General features: G+C 43.5%; 1 protein-coding gene across 1 annotated transcript in view; it reads right to left on the reverse strand.

Moving 5' to 3' along the window:
• LOC126475352 (choline transporter-like protein 1) overlaps positions 1–22,102 on the reverse strand; it is a 496,357-nt gene that overhangs the window by 341,386 nt on the left and 132,869 nt on the right. The gene's annotated exons all lie outside the window — the stretch shown is intronic.

Genomic DNA, 22,102 nt, shown 5'->3' on the forward strand with positions numbered 1-22,102 from the left:
GCTTGTCAGTGTTTCTATGTGTATATTCCTGCCCTGATGATATTCTCTTATTACTGTTCTAATAGATATTTTACTTAAGGTCATTAATAATTGGTTATGGCTGCTAATTATTTTTTATTTGCTTCATTTCCAGTTATTTCCCTAAATCTAATTCTTTATTTTTTCATTTATTTGTTACATGCTTCACCTCCATTTGACTATCAAAAGCTCACTAGTAGTTAGTCAAGCACCTTTAAGTACGACACATTTTGTTGTGTATCGACTCTTCTGCGAGATGCCGGCCGCTGTAGCCGAGCGGTTCTAGGCGCTTCAGTCCGGAACCGCGCTGCTGCTACGGTCACAGGTTCGGATCCTGCCTCAGGCATGGATGTGTGTGATGTCCTTAGCTTAGTTAGGTTTAAGTAGTTTCTAAGTCTAGGGGACTGATGACCTCAGATGTTAAGTCCCATATTGCTTAGAGCCATTTGAAACATTTGAATCTGCGAGATGTATTTCCGTATTATTCCCGGTTACTATGAGATTGGATATTGTATGCTAGATTATTTCAAGTTCACAATAAACATGAAATACTTGTATTTACAGCGCTTCTGCGTACTACCCTTGCGGTTCTCTACAGTAAGTCATTGAGTTTTTTCACAATGTGTACTTTTTATTATCAACGCTGTTTAGTTTTTCTTGTACCTATGATCATAAATCTTATTAGTAATATACTTGGAACCTCAGTTTTAGCCATTTACTCACATATTCCTCGTTTCTGGATCCTTGTCCACTACGCTATGAGTTTTTGAATTGTACGATCTACTGCACTCAAAAACTGTATATAATAACGCTACTGGCAAAAATGCTTTAATTATATTTCAGAATCATTTGTCATGAGCTTGATAGTCAATGTGATTTTAAGTTTCTACATGAGTCGCATGTGATTTGCATTGGCCTTCGTAAGTAAAAGTTTTATATTATCATTACCTACATGACTTTCGTATTTTGAGGTTATGTAGTCACTTTCGTCTCGTTAACGTTGATATAGGCACCAAACGATGGTCTTGGACCGAAACCGTTAGTAAATAAACAGATCTAAACCAGCCACGTGTCGTGAATTTCCTGAAACGTTTGCGGTTGTGAATACTTCGTGTTCGATGGCTGCTCTATTTTAGTTTCCAATGTCTACAGTGAGATATACGAAGCACTTAAACGATTTTATTAAAGCACGTATAAGGAAGACAATGTGAATAAAATATGAGTAGTAATGCAAAGTCGTAGGGCATGAATGGCTGAGAGGTCCCGAAGAGCCGGTTCAGCCGCCTAATGGGAAAGGTATTTCCTGTCCTCCCCGCCCACAGGCACTTTTCCTACGCAAAATATGAGAGTTATGTGTGGAAGTGTATGTGTTAAGTGAAGGTGACTGTAGTGTGTGTGTAAGTGTGTGTGTGTGTGTGTGTGTGTTGGAGATGTTGAGAGAAGGGAGAGGGTGAAACCAACACCGACTCAAAGGAAGGCTTCAGAGCTTGTTGGTGACGTCACGTCAGCTAGGCACGGCGAACGCCAGATCTGTTGCAAGCATACTCGTAATGGTGGTGTCTCCGTCCCTGACACAGGAAAATGTGAAACTATTGGTGGTAGTTGACCAACACACTATGTTCTGAGAGATTTCTCTAAACAATTAATTGTGCAACTCATTACACTTCTTAACAAATAGTGTACTACTGAATATAAATTTCCACCTGTTTTAAGGATTGACATACAAAAACAATCGCACGGTCCAGCAGCAACAGAATTCGTGCTTCTTTACCTTATTTGTAAATCTGAGGAAGTTACGTTTGTACTGGGTTGCTTTTACAAGAAACTGTGAACATATTAGTGCTCTTCTTTAGGTATCTTGGTTGACTATGGAGTGAGGAGCACTGAATGTAAATGAAATATCTTGCGATTGTACACGTTCGGGGAGGGGGTGAGGGGGCGAGGGACAGAAGAAGAGGCAAAAGAGAGATACTTGTTTTATCAAATAAAATTTTTTTATCTTATAAAGTTTCTCCTTTCAGTTGCAAGAGGGGAATATTTATCTTTTCTAATGTGCATGTTTCAAAAAGTTTAAGCTCAGCAGTATTTTCGATGTATGAAGCTATTTTGTTTCCTGTTTAGAATTCCTTTCGTTGAAAACGACTGTAATCTAATGACTGGCAACAGTTGGACATTTACACATGTAAATTAATTCACATTCCCAGTGACGATGTCAAACGAAAATAAATAAATAAATAAAAGAAACGATTTCATTGTAAGGGATTTGGGGTACGTTTCGATAACAAAATGGATCAAATAAATATAGTTACTTGAATGTAAAATTTCCGAAGCTTGCAGTGGGGCAAAGCGTCTTCTCATATTGATCTACGTTTGTTCAGGATTCAGTAATACAGAACTATGATCTTCATTTGTAGCTTTCATCTAAATAAAACTGCAGAATCCAAAACAATACCAAACATTTTGTCCAAAAATAAGAGATTTATAGTGATAAGCACGCCCATGCGTTTCTGCCTGCAACAGACCTGGCGTTCGCCGTGCCTAGCTGACGTGACGCCACCAACAAGCGCCGAGGCCTTCCTTTGAGTCGGTGTTGGTGAGACCCGGTGCCTGTACATAGCCTACTTCTCTCAAAGAGCACCCGACGGGCCGCCGAGCTGAATGTCACCATCCGACGGACGGATCACCGTCAACAGTGTCTCCTGCCCTCACGTCATGAGACACTGCCTAGAGTATTGGATTTTAATGGCGGACATTGCCGCAAATGCTGGTGATCAGAAATTTTACGCCTCCATCTCTCCTCCCCTTGCTGGCCAAATACCGGCAGCGAAACAATCATCGACCAGCAGGATTCGAACCGGCTTAGTTGCGAATCGAGCGGCACCGCACAGACCTTATCGACCTCGACTACGGAGGCGGGCGAATAAAATGCAATCAACCAAGAGTGAAAACGCCAGTAGTGTATATTTTTAATTATATCATAGATACACACCAGCTCTTATTTACTGTCAAAGAAATTTATTTCGCTTCTCCTTTTCTAATACAAAGAGTTACGAAGATGTGTTTAATCACGCCATTCCCGGCTGATGGAAGAATCTAACGAATTTGTCGTCTTTCGACCTTTTGAGAGCCTCGGCAATTTTCTTCCAGTCATATTTCTTTCCCTTCGGCACTTGCGCTGTGGATCTCTTTGATCCCAGAAGCACGTATTATCTATATTCTTCTGTCAACGGCATTACAGTCTCTTCGGAGGTGAGAAGTTTCTGCAATCCTAGGGCCAACGCCGAAAGGACGCGATGGTTCGCCAGAAGACTGACAACTAGAGGAACACGTGGGAACAGAAGAGAATGCGAACTGAACACGATAGAGTGCCATCTGCTCACGCACAGCTTGCGTTTACATCAGAGAGAATTCTCGTTCGCTTTTGCACATTCGCTCGTGTTCCCTACGGTATAAAAGGGACTCACGCTTCACTGTATGGTAGGTATGTAGGACGCTGTTCTTTGAATGTGGAGGCTTCATGGTAGCAAGAATGGTAGGCCGCGTAGCGAGTGACGCAGAAGACGCTGTTCGCAGCAGATCGCTAGTGCTGTGCCCTACTCTGCGGGTTTCACGTTTAGACGGACAACGTGAAGAATATCGGATGGCAACAGCTTTACTTCGAAGGAAGGCGAACTCAAAAGCTGGCTCGTCCAAGGAGGGAGAGAGCACAAAGGAGCGGCTCAAAGAGAAGGAAGCGGCGGAAGCGACACAACAGCTAGCCGGCGAGCTGCTGCTGCGGCTGCCTGTGAAGGTCAAATTCGTGGCCAAGAAGCCCTTCTCTCATTGTATCCCTTCATACGTAGGAACTAAATCGCATAACAGGCGACATGTGACATTCTGCTACTCTGGAAAGAACTAGGCTCTGTACCACACCATAGGCTGTTAACAAAGTTGCGCAGGTACGAATAGGTTTTCAAATACGTAACTAGCTCAAAGGCTAGAATTGAAAGGAGAATCAGCATTGGTCGTATTTTTTTTTGTTTTACTATCCGCAAAATCGATTTTCGGTCACCTAGTGACCATCCTCAGTGCTAGAAGTTAAAAATTTCAGATAATGATCAGAGAGTATAAAACATAACAATTTTGTTATCATGTTTAACGACGCGATAATGTACATATCATTCGTCCCATTTGGACAGGCTATCATTTTTTATAACACTGGTTGTACGCTTCCACGTAAGCACTGGGTCTACAGCCTCAAACCTCTTTTGTTGTTCTAATGAATATTGTTTAATGGTATTTGAATTGTTACTTAGTGGCATTTTTTGTACTATTACTATTTTTATATATTTGACTTCTCAGTTTTAACGTAATATTTACGTAAATCAAGAACGATATACTTCTAACTTCCCACGCAAAATGCTATGTTCTACAGTAAGCAACCGTGTATATTTGATGTCATGTATGTATGGGTTCTGACCCAGTGCTTATGCGGAAGCATATAACCATTGTTATAATAATGCTAGCTTGTCCAAAGGGACAAACGAGAGGTACATCATCATGTCGGTTAAATATGATAACAAAATTGTTTATCCACACCTACAAACTTTTTTGTAATGAACATTGTGTTTCACGGCATTTTAATTATTACGTAATGGCATTTTCGTACTATTACTATTTTTTATATATTAGACTCCTTAGTCTTAACGTAACATTTTACGTAAATCACGAATGTTGTACTTCTATCTTCCCACGCCAGATGGTGGGTATTATGTTTTTTAAAAACCTGTGTCATACCTCATACCATGTTATTCGTATATTATTCTTTTTCATTGTCTTTTTCTCTTTTACTTGTCCTGCACTCTGACAACTTATTATCGATCTGTTTTATGTTTTGTATGTTGGTTTTTTTTAAAAACAATACGCCAATGTATTTTATATGTTTCCTTCCCCCTTCGTCTGCTATGTGTTTTACGTACATTTTAAATTTGAATTACTTCATGATTCACAAATGCACAAGAGTTATTTTGTGATAATATCTTGCAAAACGAGTAATATTGAGTCTTCACGTGACACATGTCACATAGGGGGCGTTCCAAGCCCTATAACACCGAGGTCTGCTGAACAGGTGCATGTAAACAGCGGCCTCAGTTTACGTGATCGCTCTAAGCTTGCTGATACCAGTGCCTACCAATTTTAATTGTATATTACAGGTATGTTCCTACCAACTGTTATGTTCATACGCAGGTGTAGTTGTGATTTTTCTGTTTTATACTCTTTGATCGTTATGTGAAATTTTTAACTTCTAGCACTGAGGATGGTCACTAAGTGACCGAAAATCGATTTTGCGCATAATAAAAAAAAAATAATAAATAAAAAAATACGACCAGTGCTGATTCTCCTTTCAATTCTATCCAACATTTGGTCGTGGTGCAGAGAACACTCCATGAAGTTGCCAATGAATAAATCAAAGGCATTTGGAGTAATAATACACAGTACGTTGTCCTGGATGCAGAGTGTTCATCTACATCTACAACTATATGGATACTCTGCAAATCACATTAAAGTGCCTAGCAGACAGTCCATCGAACTACCTTCACAATAAGTCTCTATTATTCCAATCTCCTACAGCGCGCGCAAAAAAAACACTTATTATCTTTCCGTGCAGCTCTGAATTCCCTTATTTTATAATGATGATCGTTTTTCTCCCTACGTAGGTCGGCGTCAACAAAATATTTTCGCATTCGGAGGAGAAAGTTGGTGATTGAAATTTCGTGAGAATATTCCGCCGCAACGAAAAACGTCTTTGTTTTAACGATGTCCACCCCAAATCTTGTATCATTTCAGTGGCACTCTCTCCCCTATTTCGCGATAATACAAAACCTGCTGCCCTCCTTTGAACTTTCTCGACTTCTCCGTCAGTCCATCTCGTAAGGATCCTACATTGCGCAGCAGTATTGTAAAAGAGGACGGACAAGCGTAGTGTAGGCTGTCTCTTTAGTACATCTGTTACATTTTCTAAGTGTCCTGCCAATAAAACGCAGTCTTTGTTAGACTTCTCCACAACATTTTCTATGTGTTCCTTTCGGTTTAAGTTGTTCGTAATTGTAATTCCTAGATATTTAGTTGAATTTACGGCCTTCATATTTGACTGATTTATCGTGTAATCGAAGTTTAACTGATTCTTTTTAGCACTCATGTGGATGATCTCACACTTTTCTTTATGTACGGTCAATTGCCAATTTTTTCACCATACAGACACCTTTTCTAAATCGTTTTGCAATACGTTTTGATCTTATGATGACTTTATTAGTCAATAAATGACAGCATCATCTGCAAACAACCTAAGACGGCTGCTCAGATTTTCTCCATCAGAGCCAAATGTATCGTCATGGGTGCCAAAACGTAATTTAATAGGACGCGCCTGTTTTCCATGTTTGCTGATGACGCTGTTGTGTGTGGGGTGAGAGTGATCGTCGAGAGACTTCAAAAGAATTCAGCTTGGCTTGGGCGAATTGTCTATATGGTGCGTCGAATGGCAACTTGCTTTACATGCGGATTAAAGTAATGCTTCGTAAAACACTCATTTAAACTAACGTCTTGGTGGAAGTGATGTTTATTCTTGAAATTAGTGGTAGCTCAGTGACTGAATGAGACAGATGTTTAATTGCTATATGTTCATGTACTTGCTGACTTGGGAGGAATAATTAAATTGTAACTGAATGACTGTAAACAACAAATGATTAAGAAAAAGATATGTGAGAAGAAACGAGAAAGGGCACGAACGGAGAGAGCGGAATTTAAAGCACTGAAGAAGCACAAGATTCCGTCTGCAGGACAAATGACTGAATTACCGGAGAGGCACAGAAACTGAGACACGGGCTGTGGCGGGCGAGCCGTCGATCTTCTTCCGTCCGGCAGCGAAGGCGACCGGACGTAGTCACGGCCGGCGAACTGTCTGACACTGTCTTAAGCGAAAACTTTAGGCACCAACTCCAACATCACCGAGTCGGATTTTACAATTTTTTTGACAGTGTTTATCTAAATCTATAAAAACGGGTTTATGCATCCGCGGAGAGAATGCCTGTATCAACTTAGTATCAGGAAGCAGTTAACCTGGGATAAGACATCGTTAGTACCCTATTTGTGTAAAAAAAAAAGCCTGTAACCCCTGTAGTAACTTTAACCAAACTTGGTACACATGTAACTTACAAGGGAAACTCCCCGTAGTACCCACCTCAGATTTAGTGGTAAGAGGGCCAGTGCACAGCCTGTCAAAAACTGAACACAGATGAAGCATGAAAACAGGGAGAAGCTATACTGAAGAAAAGCAAAATAGAAATAGTGAATGGTTCAAGGACAAGAAGTGCAATGCAGCAATATAGAGTAGCCTGAAAGAGCAATGGGGTCGTGGTTAAGTGCCGGTACGGTAGCTCTGCTTGTTCGGTCAGAGGGTTAGGTGCCCTCTGTAATAAAAGAACTGAGTTAACAGATCAGCGATGAACTTGAACGAGAGTGATGAGACGTCCGCCCTAACAAATACAACGACCAATAACGGAAAAAAAGTTAGCAGCCCTCTGTAATAAAAAAACTGACTGAATCAACGATTTACTTGAAAAGGTGTCATGAGACGTCCGCCCTGAGCAAATGCAACGAACAAAATGAGATTTTTTAAAAAAGTAGTCCCGGTGTTGGACTACCTAGCGGTCGAGACGTGTTCAAACCACCCTCGTACCAACTTTTTTTTTTCGCTATTCGCTGTATTCAAATTTGTGTCTGTGTCGTGGTGTAACGTCCGTCTGCAACGGCGAGGTGTAAGGTAGGGACCTATAACGACAGTTGATTCTGCACATCTACTCCATTAGGAGCCGAAAGCAAGTGGCTTTCGAATGGGAACCGCAAACGTTTGATGGCAAGGCGACAAGTCAATCGAATCTTCCACTGGAAAACACGACTGCTGTGTCATACACGGCATTAGTGACAGAACGTGTGTTATATGATAGGAATCTCTTATCGACGAACCTAATTTGTACGGCTGGCAAGTGAGTGAGATATGCCGCCTTGTCCGATTTAGGTATTCGTATGAATGTGAATGTGATCACTCACAGAAAAATGATGAAAACATAATGGTTGGTCACATAACGTGCAACAAATGAACGCAATAGTTTCACAATCACACAGTTTCTGTGTAGTTTCACAATCACACAGTTTCTGTGTTCTCTGTCAAAACATACCACATTTTCAACGTTTTAGAAGTGGCGTTCCGCTTTGGAAGTTTTCACTCTTGAATTCCTTTGTTGTAACACAATTCGCACCTGTTTGTTTTCATTTCTGCGAGACGTCTATGTGGTATCTCGTCTGCTCTCACTACTCATCACATTTACTTGCGTCGGTAACGTATTCCTACCACGTGAATCATATTCTATAACCAATGTATAGTATGACAACAGCCAAGACTATAGAAAGAGAACAAACACTTCAATGACTGGACGGACACTTCATAACGTTGTGAAAAAATAAATTTTCTGATTACGGTTGTTCCGGTTTACAGTCCAACATCGTGACCACTTAAGGACGACGCCGCAGCTACTCAAATCCACTCGATATTGCACTTGTTAAGCTTGGACCGTTCACTGTTTTTATTTTGCTTTTTTTCCCAGTTGAGTACACCTTCTTCCTGTTTCCATGCTTGACCTGTGTTCAGTTTTTGGCAGCCTATCCACTGGACCATCTTATCATTAAATCTGAGGGGTATGTGATGGGGAGTTTCCCTTGTTAGTACCAAGAAGTAATTAACGTGGGATAAGACATCATTAGTAGCATATTTCTTTAATCGTAAGTCTGGAACTTCTGCAGTAATTTCAACTATACTTCGTACACATATGGCTTTCTCTATTGAAAACGTACAGTTGCGATAGAACAGATATACTTCGCACTCACATGACTCTTACTACATGGAAAATGTACGGTTCTGATGAAGCACCTCTAGGAGTGCGACTGTGTAGGGAGTGATGTGTTAGAACAATCAAAAACGAACTTTCTCCAGTCGAATCCATAGTTTTCGTGATTTTAGCTTGATTGGTGACAGACCTAGCTACGTTTAGCCTCTTGGAATTGGGGTGGCGGTTCGAATGAGTTGCACGTAAAGCCTAACTCTGTCACCCTTGCAGTAATTTCAGCTGAATTTGTTTCCCATATGATCAACCAAACGAAAAAAAAATGCTGTTGTGGCCTTTAGTCCACAGATTCGTTTTATTCCGCTCTCCACGCCAGCCTGTCCTGTACAGGTCTCTTCATCTCTACATAACTGCTACAATCTGCTCATTGTTTTCAAGTTTTGGCCTATCTCTGCAAATTTTACCCCTACACTTCCTTCCACTACCAAACTGATGCCTTGATGCTTCATAATGTCCCCATTCAACCAACCAGATCGTTACCCTGCAAAAAATCAGATCGTTACCCCTGCAACGACTGACTGTGCTGTTAACCCTCTTCAAAACCAATATTATTAGTCTGGTTTTCCACAGATTCCCTTACTATCTGGTTGAATCTACAATATTTGTGGCTCATTTACGCACCAAGCCCTCCACTACGAGCGAGAGCCATGGTTCGCTGTCTTGTTGTTATTATTGAATTGGCATTCTGCCTGTCAGTGATACAGCCAGTTTGCTAATCCTCAGGAAATGACGGTCGCTTCTTAAAGCACATATTACGAGGCGTGTTTTTTTTTTAAGAAAGTACCGTTTCGAAATTAAAAAAAGACGTGCTAAGATATCTCAATAATTTTATTTTTACATGAAAGCCTGTACCTTAATCTACTTTTCTATATAATTTCCGTCAATATTGAAGCACTTGTCATAACGTTGTACCAGTTTTTGAATACCCTCCTCACAGAAGTCTGCCGCCTGACTTGTTAACCACTGCATCACCACTGTTTTGACTTTGCCATCGTCTTGAAGACGCTGACCGCCCAGGTGTTTCTTCAAGTGCAGGAACAGATGTAGTCACTGGGCGCAAGATCGGGGCTGTACGGAGGATGATTTCGAGTTTCCCATCGAAAAGATGTGATGAGATCTTTGGTCTGATTCGCTAGATGGGGACGGGCATTGTCTTGCAGCAAAACGATGCCTTTGGTCAACTTCCATGGACTGTTGTTTTTATTCTGGTGTGACGTAGGCCACCCATGTTTCATGGCCCGTAACAGTTTGGCTTATGAAATCATCACCGTCGTTGTGGTACCGCTCAAGGAAAGTCAATACACAGTGTAAACGTTTGGTTTTGTGGACATCCGTCAACATTTTCGGTACCCAACGTGCGCACAATTTTCGGTAATTCAAGTGCTCGGTCACAATGCCATACAAAACACTACGAGAAACGTTAAGAAAGTCATCCCGCAAGGAGGAAATCGTAAAGCTTCTGTTTTCTCCCACCTTATTGTCCACTTCCTGCAGCAAAGTTTTATTAACGACCGAAGGACGACCACTTCGTTGTTCATCATGCACATTTGTGCGGCCATCTTTAAATGCTCTCACCCACTTTCTTACCATTACATCACTCATAATGTTTTCTCCGTAAACTGCACAGATCTCACGATGAATATCGATCGCTTTTAGGCCCTTAGCACTAAGAAATCTTATAACAGTCGGTAATTCACAGTCGGCGGGACTCACGATTATCGGAGGCATCTTAAACATTCAGTACACAATGTAAACAAGGAAGAATCGGACTGTAATTGCATCAGTGCGTAGATTAAGGCACAGGCTTTCATTAAAAATAAAATTATTGAGATATCTTAGCACATCTTTTTTAAATTTCAAAACGGTACGTACTTAAAAAACACGCCTCCTATATGGGAAGCCCATTAATTTTAATAGCTCTAAGTATTTCCGTCCTTATTTCATTTACAGGCTTCAATATACATTCAAAGCATGCAGGTACAGAGAACACATACAGTAATAACACATTTAAAATCTACATCGTCATAGAATGTACACGAAGCCGAATACTCCGCTTGACAAACCAATTACGTCACCCGAAGTCCAAGGAGCCCGAGAGTAAGTTGCCTTCCACTGATATTCTCTCTCTCTCTCTCTCTCTCTCTCTCTCTCTCTCTCTCACACACACACACACACACACACACACACACACACACACACACACACACACATATATATATATTCACCCCCCCCCCCGTGCTCCTGCCCCCCCCCCCCCCCCCGCCAGCACCAATTGCCGAACTACTCTCCACCAACAGGCAATTCTCGGATGAGAACAGATTGTAGCGCTGACAGTAGTGCTTCCGAATTTTTCATGTGAAAACTCTTAACACTGTTTAAATAAAACAGAGATTATTAACGTGATACATCTTTCTTTTTCATTTCCACATATTTGCAACCCTCTGTCGCTAGAGGGCTCCGAATTTTACCGTTGAACGTGTCGGCGTGTAAAGTAGCTCTTTCGGTGCGTGAGAAACAGCGTGCTGCAATGGAATGTCGATTTCGAAAAGTTCGTCCACACACTGAGCACCCTCTCCTTCCGTTTGACAATGCCACACCACACACCAGCGCTGCGATATCCGATACCTTTGGTTCGCGGTCATCCACCATCCCTCATACAGTCCAGATTTAGCTGTATCCGATTTTCATCTGTATCCAAAACTTAAGGAACTCCTTCGAGGACTTCACTCTGACAATGATGAAGCGGTGCAAGCAAAGGTTGCGGCTCCGTCAATGAAGTCAAACTTTCTACAGTGACGGTATCAACAAACTGGTCTCTCGTTGGGAGAAATACGTACGTTGCCAGGGTGACTATGTTGAGAAATATGTAGATATTATGAGCGAAGACGTTGAATGTTAATAACATTAGTTCTATTGAAAGAGCTTTAAGACTTTTGGCATAAAAAATCGTAGGTTTACTTTCCAGCACGCCCTCATACTAGTAGTTTTGAACGATGCTACTGAAGTAACAACAGCTCTCCGGTTACAAAGACAGGAAGGTGGTTAGAGAATACATCGTATATTCGTTAGCCAACTAATACAGGCCACAGGACCGTAGCTACACTCATGCTCATAAATTAAGGATGACTGAAGAATGTGGTGCCACACAACGTGGCACTACACAAAACTGGCGCTAATAGCATAGGCACATAGGGAACACACACACGACACAGATCTCTAAGTCCACGGTATTGGTGATAAGTTGAGAAGACCATCCCGAAACGCATATGCTACAAAACGCCAATGTTTCCTGCGCATGTACCCCGACATCAAATGGTTCAAATGGTTCTGAGCACTATGCGACTTAACTGCTGAGGTCATCAGTCGCCTAGAACTTAGAACCAATTAAACCTAACTAACCTAAGGACATCACACACATCCATGCCCGAGGCAGGATTCGAACCTGTGACCGTAGCGGTCACGCGGTTCCAGACTGAAGCGCCTTTAACCGCACGGCCACTTCGGCCGGCCACCCCGACATCAATATGGGACATGATCACTATGCACACGTACACAGGTTGCACAACGGGTTGGCATACTCTGGATCAGGTGGTCGAGCAGCTGCTGGGGTATAGCTTCCCATTCTTGCACCAGTGTCTGTCGGAGCTCCTGAAGTGTCTTAGGGGTTTGAAGACGTGCAGCGATACGACTACCGAGAGCATCCCAGACGTGCTCGATCAGGTTTAGGTCTGGAGAACAGGCCGGCCACCCCATTCGCCTGATATCTTCTGTTTCAAGGTACTCCTCCACGATGGCAGCTCGGTGAGGCCGTGCGGTATCATCCATCAGGAGGAAGGTGGGACTCACTGCATTTGTTCAGTCATCTGTAGACTGTGTGTCTGGAGACAAGTATTCCAGTGGCTGCGCTAAGGTCCCGAGCAAGGCTACATGCAGTACCCCGTGGCCGTCTGCGGGAACTGATGGTGAGAAATCGGTCTTCTTGTGGTGTTATACACTGTGGACGTCCCGCACTGTAGCGCCTGGACACGTTTCCTGTCTGCTGGAATCGTTGCCTTAATCTTGAGATCACACTTTGTGGCACACGGAGGGCCCGTGCTACGACCTGCTGTGTTTGACCAGCCTCCAGTCGCCCTAGTATTCTACCCCTCATAACGTCATCAATATGTGTTCTTTGAGCCATTTTCAACACACAGTCACCTTTAGCACGTCTGAAAACGTCTGCACACTTACTCGGTGCACCGTACTCTGACATGTACCAACACACCTCTGCGTATGTGGACTGCTGCCAGCGCCACCGTGCGACGACCGCAGGTCAAATGCACCGCGTGGTCATACCCCGAGGTGATTTAAACCCGCAATCCGCCCACCAGAGCGTTGTTTCACCATGTATCAGCATTATCCTTAATTTATGAGCGTGAGTGTAGTTCCTAAACTTGGTGATAACGCTTGACGGAAAACGGTCATACTTTCGAATGGTACAGGCCACCAGAAGAGGACCCTTTCTTCTATCTCTGTATTTTTTTTTCGTTCTGGTCCGTAGTACGACCATCGTGTGAGAAATTATACTTTTCTTTCTCGGGTGGCTACTTCCAGTAGACGTTTTTCGGTTTCCTCGCTGCCGCGTTCACATGACGTGTTAGAAAATTCCAATGATAGTTCTTGAAGGCTCAGTAGGCAAGTTCTGTTAACTCGAACAACAAAAGCAACCACTCATCTTATGCTGAAGGGCAGAAACCTGAGTGAAAAGTTAAGAGGTTGGTGCAGGTGGGAATTCCTATTGCCATTGTAGCGATTTCGCAATCTTCCGCTTATTACTGATTTTAGAACCCCGCAGACGCCGTAATCAGTTAATAATCTGCTTCACCGAATAACCCGCCAAGTGGTTGGCGAATGATTTACACGCTACCATGTTACGTGCACGTAACGCGAGTAGTCGATCCAGAAAACGTCGCTTTTGTAAACCAGACTTCAGAGTACGCTTATATATATGTGGGGCGTAGACTGCAACTGCCTCACGAACACCAAAACTGATGTCTTAACACTACCAATTCAATGAATGTGAAACCAAGGCTACGTGAAGACCGTAACCGAAACGAGCTGTTTGGTGAATGAAGCTGCCACTTAAGGCTTTTCGGTTGGAAGAGGGGGGGGAGCGAGATGGTGGAGGGGGGGTCCGGAACGATGCCAGTGTTTCCACAGACTGGGCCGTAACAGGGCAGCAGACGCTGAAATGTCGCTTGCTGTTTGCTCTTCGGTCACGGATCCCCTAGTCGTCAACGTGGGATTTATCGTTTCGTAGATTTGCGCCCGCTTGACGTCTGAGAGACGGCGTCTGGTGACGCCGTCTTGGCCACGAGAACCACTATAGAAACTCATAAACTATTGTGAAAACGTCTAGATACGGCTGTGTACTGCGCTCCGTATCTCAAACGACTCGCCGTGTGCTACTTACTCTCTCCACCGCAGAGCGCAGAAGAGACTTGCTCTGTGATACTCTTGTTATGAGGCGAAAGTTTTTAAACGCCGACACACAATCGTAACTGCTGAAGATGCAGTACAGATTTCTTAAAGTATGACAAGATGTTGAAGTATCAGAACGAGACTCACTGGTCAGTAGCTCGCAGCTCACTGCTTTCTCTGGTGTTAGAGATAGGAAGTATAAGGACAAAAAGTTACATATTATTTTAAATAAAGAGAAACAGGCGAATAAGTCTGGTCTAAGGAAGAAGGTGTCGACGGGGAGATATCTGAATGCGCTAATTTCTCATACACATGATATTGACTAATTTCTGATTACATCAGTTGTCACGTGTAAGTTATCGTATTTTTATGTTACCATATATATATATATATATATATATATATATATATATATATATATATATATGTTTATAATGTGTGTGTGTGTGTGTGTGTGTGTGTGTGTGTGTGTGTGTGTGTGCATGTTGATCAAATGCCATGTAATCACTATTGGAAACAGTAATTCTTCTGTGTTCGGTTTTTTTTTTGTGTTGACTGTTTCGCAAAAATTGTAGTTAACAATGTGCCACTTAGTAATATACTTACGTATTATTACTATGACTAGTTTTCTTCTCCCTTCTTCCTCTTGGCTGGTACAGCATGGCCAGACGTGGGATTCTCTCTGCACTCGTTCTTTGTAGGTGATATTTCCATAACGTTTTATTTTGTTCACCCTTTTCATTAACATTATAAATATATAGTTCATTACTAATATTTTCATTTCGTATACGGTTTTCCTTGGTAATACCTCTCATTTTCCTAAGAAATCTCTTATCTACTGCATGTAGTTTGCTTTTATCACCCATTTTGGGGATCCATGATTCATTTCCATATAGCGATACAGGTGTAACCATTGTTTCATAAAATTTTAATTTAGTTTTCGTCCGTAGTTGGTACTGGACTGTATTGTTCATCATTCTGCATAATGATTGATATCTGTTAATCTTAGTCCTTGTTCATGTCATAACTTACATCGCACCCTAAAAAGTTGGAGACCGGCTGAAGTGGAGTATTATCTATTCTTATTTTTGAGCATGTAGGGTGTTTCCCATGATGATCCATATCTTTAGTCTTCTTTGTTCAAATTCTAAAGTTATATTGTTTTCCGTAATTAATGTAATTAATAGAATGCTTTTTATAATTGATCTTCACATTCTTCCAAAATGGTTACATCATCTGCGTACAAAGGGTATTAACATATTTATTTATATTAAGCTGTATACCCTGATTTGCTTCCTGTCCCCAGTTTTTAATCAAATCGTTTATATATACAAACATCAAAATAAGGTTTTCATCACCTCGGTTCCGAGAGTTTCGGAACCTGTACAGAAAATTGGAATAGGGATCAACATAAAAAATATTTCCGTCCTTTTTATTGCTCATGAAAGCCACATACTGCATGTTGTACTACCATACAGCGAGACCTTCAGAGATGGTGGTCCAGATTGCTCTACTCACCGGTACCTCTAATACTCAGTAGCACGTCCTCTTGCATTGATGCATGCCTGTATTTGTTATGGCATACTATCCACAAGTTCTTCAAGGCACTGATGGTCCAGATTGTCCCACTTCTCAGGGGCGATTCGGTGTAGGTCCCTCAAGAGTGATTGGTGGATCACGTCGTCTTTAAACAGCCGTTTTCAATCTATCCCACGCATGTCGATAGGGTTCGTGTCTGGAAAACATGCTGGCCACTCTAATTGAGCGATGTCGATATCCTGAAGGAAGTCATTCACAAGATGTGCACGATGGGGGCGCGAATTGTCGTCCATGAAGACGAATGCCTCGCCAGTATGCTGCCGATACGGTTTCACTATCGATCAGAGTATGGCATTCACGTATCGTAAAGCCGTTACGCCGACTTGCATGACCACCAGCGGCCTACGTCGGCGCCACATAATGCCACCCCAAAACAGCAGGGAATATCCACCTTGCTACACTCGCTGGACAGTGTGTCTAAGGCGTTCAGCCTGACCGGGTTGCCTCCAAACACGTCTCCGACGATTGTCTGGTTGACGGTATATGCGACACTCATCGGTGAAGAGAATGTGATGCCAGTTCTGAGCGGTCCATTAGGCATGTTGTCGGGCCCATCTGTACCGCGCTACATGGTGTCACGGCTGCAAAGATGGACCTCGCCATGGACGTCGGGAGTGAAGTTGCGCATCATGCAGCCTATTGTGCACAGGTTGAGTCGTGACACGACGTCCTATGGGTACGCGAAAAGCATTATTCAATATGGTGGCGTTATTGTCAAGGTTCCTCTGAGCCATAATCCGTATGTAGCGGTCATCCACTGCAGTAGTAGCCCTTGGGCGGCCTGAGCGAGGCATGTCATAGACAGTTCCTGTCTCTCTGCATATCCTCCATGTCCGAACAACATCGCTTTGGTTCACTGCGAGACGTCGGACACTTCCCTTGTTGAGAGCCCTTCCTGGCACAAAATAACAATGCGGACGCGATCGAAACGCGGTATTGACCGTCTAGGTGTGTTTGAATTACAGACAACACGAGCCGAGTACCTCCTTCCTGGTGGAATGTCTGGAACTGATCGGCCCTCGGACCCCCTCCGTCTAATAGGCGCTGCTCATGCATGGTTGTTTACATCTTTGGGCGGGTTTAGTGACATATCTGAACAGTCATAGGGACTGTGTCTGTGACACAATATCTACAGTCAACGTCTATCTTCAAGAGTTCTGAGAACTGGGGTGATTCAAAACTTTTTTGGTGTGTATATATACATTAAATAAGGCTGGCGACAGGCTACAGCCTTATTTTCGCTGGTAATTTCTTCAGTTTTATTATTACCAACTTTTATTGTTATTTTTGTGTCCATGTATAAGTTTTTTTAGAGCTTCAGTAAGATGTCTATGATATCTAGCTTTAGTCATTCGTGTTCCATCGTTTCTTTTCTGTTCACACGGTGAAATGCTTTGTTGAAGTCAATAAAAGCTATATGCATTTCTAAATTGATTCTCTTCGTTTCTTTAAACTTCTTTTCATGGTAAGCATATCACAGCAGAAGCGGCCTTTCTGGAATCCACATTGTTGTTCTAATAGGAGAGTCTCTGTTATGATTGTTAAAAGAGTATTGATTATTTTTGCAAATATTTTATAGGCTGAGTTTAGGAGGTGGATTTTCCAAGAGTCTCGAATTTTACACCAGTGCCATCACTCATTAAATAAATGTAATAATCTAAAGTCACAAAACCGACCAGCACATTTTAAAAGTTCCATATTACTACCATCTAGTCCATATGCTTTCCTGTTTTTCACACTTTTTAAAACAACTTGCAGTTCTTTTATTGTGACTGAGTATGCTGTACTATTATGTGATGTTTCCCTCGTCCGCCTCCTCCTTCAGTTCTCGTAGCCTACATAGGAGTGATAGTTTAGACTGATTAGACACCTGAAGATGAGCCCACAAGCCTCAAAACACATCCTGCACTTAAGAGTCTCGATTTGTGATTGAAGGTGTTTTGTTTTATATTTTATGAAAATATGTGCTCTGCATATACTATTCAAGTATGATTACAGTTTAGCTATCAAAGTAAGATACCTTAAAAATACTAAGCGGACAACTATCAGTTGTTTGAGATACAATAAGGTTTCATAAATTTAGACAACACAGAGCAGTGTATGATCGCGGTATCACGTGTAAATCCGAGGAGCCGCCAGCCATAGGGGGACCAAAAAAATGTGAAGATAGCTTTAACATAGGGCGAAAATGGTCATAATAAACAAATATTACTGGGATCTCGACTGTTGTTTTCACCACAATAAGTTTTGCAGATTTCTTGTGAAATGTAGTTCTTCGGGCGCGACACGATTTCTAACCTATCTAATCAGTTACCAGAATTAAAAAAAAGGCAAATCCAGAATCTTGGCTTCCCTTGGATTAATTTTGTGCGGAAGCCCAAGATGATAGACGAAAAGTTACACAAGAAAATCCTTAGCTTAAAATTTTTGAAAACATTATCAGCGATCTTACATTAATATGATAATTAATAATCAGCCTTGATCGCAAATTCTTTTAATCGGAGTGACTGGTTTCAGTCCTTAAGGATCATCTTCAGACTCTGAAATAACACAAGTACAGATAGAGGGATCCTTACAGTAACGCATATACACTGAAATAAGATTACAAACTACGTACACCCAGAACGGCAGGTGGACTTCCATGGAGCAGGCTGCGCCGATCCACGACGCTGAACTGACTGCTAAATGGGTAGTTCTTTTTTTTTTTTCCTTTATTGTAATTTTAAACTCCTATACAGGTGGGCTGTCAGCAGCATAGTACGCTGCTCTTCAGCCTTAAGTGGAACAATAAACATGACAGAGAGGTGATATATACAATACAAAAAAACGGCGGGCAAAAAATGGAGATACAAAAAAACAAACAAACAAGAAGCCGTTCACGTTGGGCGAAAAAAACACTAACACTTGGATACACGGCGCACAAAACACGGAGAACGGCGGCGGCACATGTGAACAGTTGAGTTGCAACTGCATGAAACACAAAACGATGCACACACACTAAACACTGATGGCGATGATCTCTGGCGCGCGAATGTTCACTGAGCGTGTACGAGTCCGGGGACCTGCCAAGAGAGGAGGTGGAGGAGGAGGAAGGGGAAATGGGAGAGGGGAGAGCAGAGATGCCATGGGCAAAGGAGGGAGGGGGAGGGAGGAAGGGGGAGGGGAAGCCCGGGGGAGAGGGGAGGAGGGAGGGGGAAAGGAAAGAGAAGGGAAGGGAAAGGGGGGGAGGGAGGGTGCCTAAAGGAAAGGACACAGGAGGTGGGACGGGAGGATCAAAGTTGATAGGAGGGGTAGATGCAGGGGAGGAGGACACCATCAGGGAGGGGGAGCTGGCGGAAGCCACCTTGGGAGAGGGTAAGGAGGGTGGAGAGATGGAGACCGGGTGGGACATGGGAATACAGGCGCGGCAGCGGGCGGGGGTGGGTGAGGATCGGGGAGACGAGCAGGTGAGGAGGGTCGAGTTTATGGGAGGTGTACAGGATCCGTATCCTTTCAAGGAAAAGGAGGAGGTGGGGGAAGGGGATGAGATCATACAGGATCCACGTGGGGGAGGGGAGACGGATGCGATAGGCGAGGCGGAGAGCATGGCGTTCAAGGATTTGGAGGGATTTATAAAAGGGGGGGGGCGGAGATCCAAGCCGGATGGGCATAACAAAGGATAGGGCGGATGAGGGATTTATAGGTGTGGAGGATGGTGGAGGGGTCCAGACCCCACGTACGGCCGGAGAGGAGCTTGAGGAGACTGAGTCGGGAGCGTGCCTTGGCTTGGATTGTCCGGAGGTGGGGAGTCCAGGAGAGGCGACAGTCGAGGGTGACGCCAAGGTACTTAAGGGTGGGAGTGAGGGCGATAGGACGGCCATAGATGGTGATGGAGAAATCAAGGAGGCGGAAGGAAGGGGTGGTTTTGCCTACAATGATCACCTGGGTTTTGGAGGGATTGACCTTGAGCAACCACTGGTTACACCAAGCGGTGAACCGGTCAAGATGGGATTGGAGAAGGTGTTGGGAGCGCTGTAGGGTGGGGGCAAGGGCAAGGAAGGCGGTGTCATCGGCAAACTGGAGAAGGTGGACGGGGGCTGACGGCGGCGGCTTGTCCGCCGTGTACAAAAGGTACAGAAGGGGGGAGAGGACGGAGCCTTGGGGCACACCGGCAGAGGGGAAAAAGGTGTAGGATCTGTGTTATGGATGGTGACATAGGAAGGACGGCGGGAGAGAAAGGAGCCGATCAGACGGACGTAGTTAATGGGAAGGGCGAAGGTTTGGAGCTTGAAGAGGAGACCGGAATGCCATACGCGGTCATATGCACGTTCGAGGTCCAGGGAGAGGAAGATTGCGGAGCGACGGGAATTAAGCTGTTCGGAAAGGAGTTGAGTGAGGTGAAGGGGAAGGTCGTCGGAAGAGAAGGACGGCCGAAAGCCACACTGGGTAACGGGAAGGAGGCGGTGCTGGCGGAGATGCTGGTGGATGCGGCGGGTGAGGAGAGATTCCAGCACCTTGCTGAAGACCGAGGTAAGGCTGATGGGACGGTAGGAGGAGACGGCGGACGGCTGCTAAATGGGTAGGCAGGGAGTGGTCTTAAATAGCACTAGTCCCACTCACCGTACTGTCTGATGATGTCATACACAAGACGGTGAGTGGGACTAGTGCTATTTAAGACCACTCCCTGCCTACCCATTTAGCAGTCAGTTCAGCGTCGTGGATCGGCGCAGCCTGCTCCATGGAAGTCCACCTGCCGTTCTGGGTGTACGTAGTTTGTAATCTTATTTCAGTGTATATGCGTTACTGTAAGGATCCCTCTATCTGTACTTCTGTTATTTCAGAGTCTGAAGATGATCCTTAAGGATTGAAACCGGTCACTCCGATTAAAAGAAATTTGCGATCAAGACTGTTTTCTAATAATCAAATCCTTCGCTATTATGCCGAAGGAGAGACAAAACACCAAGAAAACCGAGGTTATAAACTTCTTGTGAACTGAATGGGTAGATTGCTTACCCTGGTATGTAAGAGGATCTCAAGTATATTTGACCGAAAAAATCGTGTATTTATTAAAACATTTCCGTTTCAAACATTATTCATTGTCCTCCAAATTTTCAGTAGCCTAGTTCTTGTTTCTTATAAAATTCATCTTATTTGGGCGGTCCGCTATGAAACGATAGTTACATACCCAAACGCTTCTTTACCTCATTTTTAATCTTATCGCGTCTGCACCAACTGTTATAGTTAAGAGTAAACTTGTGGACACATACGAAACACCGGTGGAAAAAGATGGACGTAATTTAAACATTAATTCTTTTACCTCATGTCCCTATACACTGCCATAATTGTAATTATATCATTAGTTTGTCTATCATTGACCCTGTTATACTTGTACATTCATAATATTTAAATTTAGATTCAGCACGGTATTCTGGACGGGACTACTATTACTATACGACCGGTATCAAATCACATTGCGTCCTCGCTGCTGTGGAAACGCATGAATGATGCAGAAGGCCTGGACGGCGCCGCGCCCTTCGCCAACACGCTAACTGCCCTCGTGACTTCCCGGTGTTCGAGCAGAGGCGGGCGTGGCGTGGCGCGACAAAACGCGCCGAACAGAGCTCAGCTCAGCTAGCGTCTGGTCTGCGCCCTACGTTGGTCTCTGCGTAGCCTAGCTGACTCCCGAAGCCCACGTCGCGGCTTCGAGACCTGTTCGATCATTCCTGTGTCTTTTACACTGAAGCGCCAAAGAAACTGGTATAGGCGTGCATATTCAAATACAGAGTTATGTAAACGGGCGCAATACGGCGCTGCGGTCGGCAACGCTTATATAAGACAACAAGTGTCTGGCGCAGTTGTTAGATCGGTTACTGCTGCTACAGTCGCAGGTTATCAAGATTTAAGTGTCTTTGAACAAGGTGTTATAGTCGGCGCACGAGCGATGGTACACAGCATCTCCGAGGTAGCGATGAAGTGGGGATTTTCCCGTACGACCGTTTCACAGGTATACCGTCAATAGCAGGAATCCGGTAAAACATAAAATCTCCGACGTCACTGCGGCTGGGAAAAGATCCTGCAAGACAGGACCAACGGCAACTGAAGAGAATCGT

This window comes from Schistocerca serialis, chromosome 4 (genome assembly GCF_023864345.2).
Source record: "Schistocerca serialis cubense isolate TAMUIC-IGC-003099 chromosome 4, iqSchSeri2.2, whole genome shotgun sequence".
In the NCBI taxonomy this organism is placed as follows: Eukaryota; Metazoa; Arthropoda; class Insecta; order Orthoptera; family Acrididae; genus Schistocerca; species Schistocerca serialis.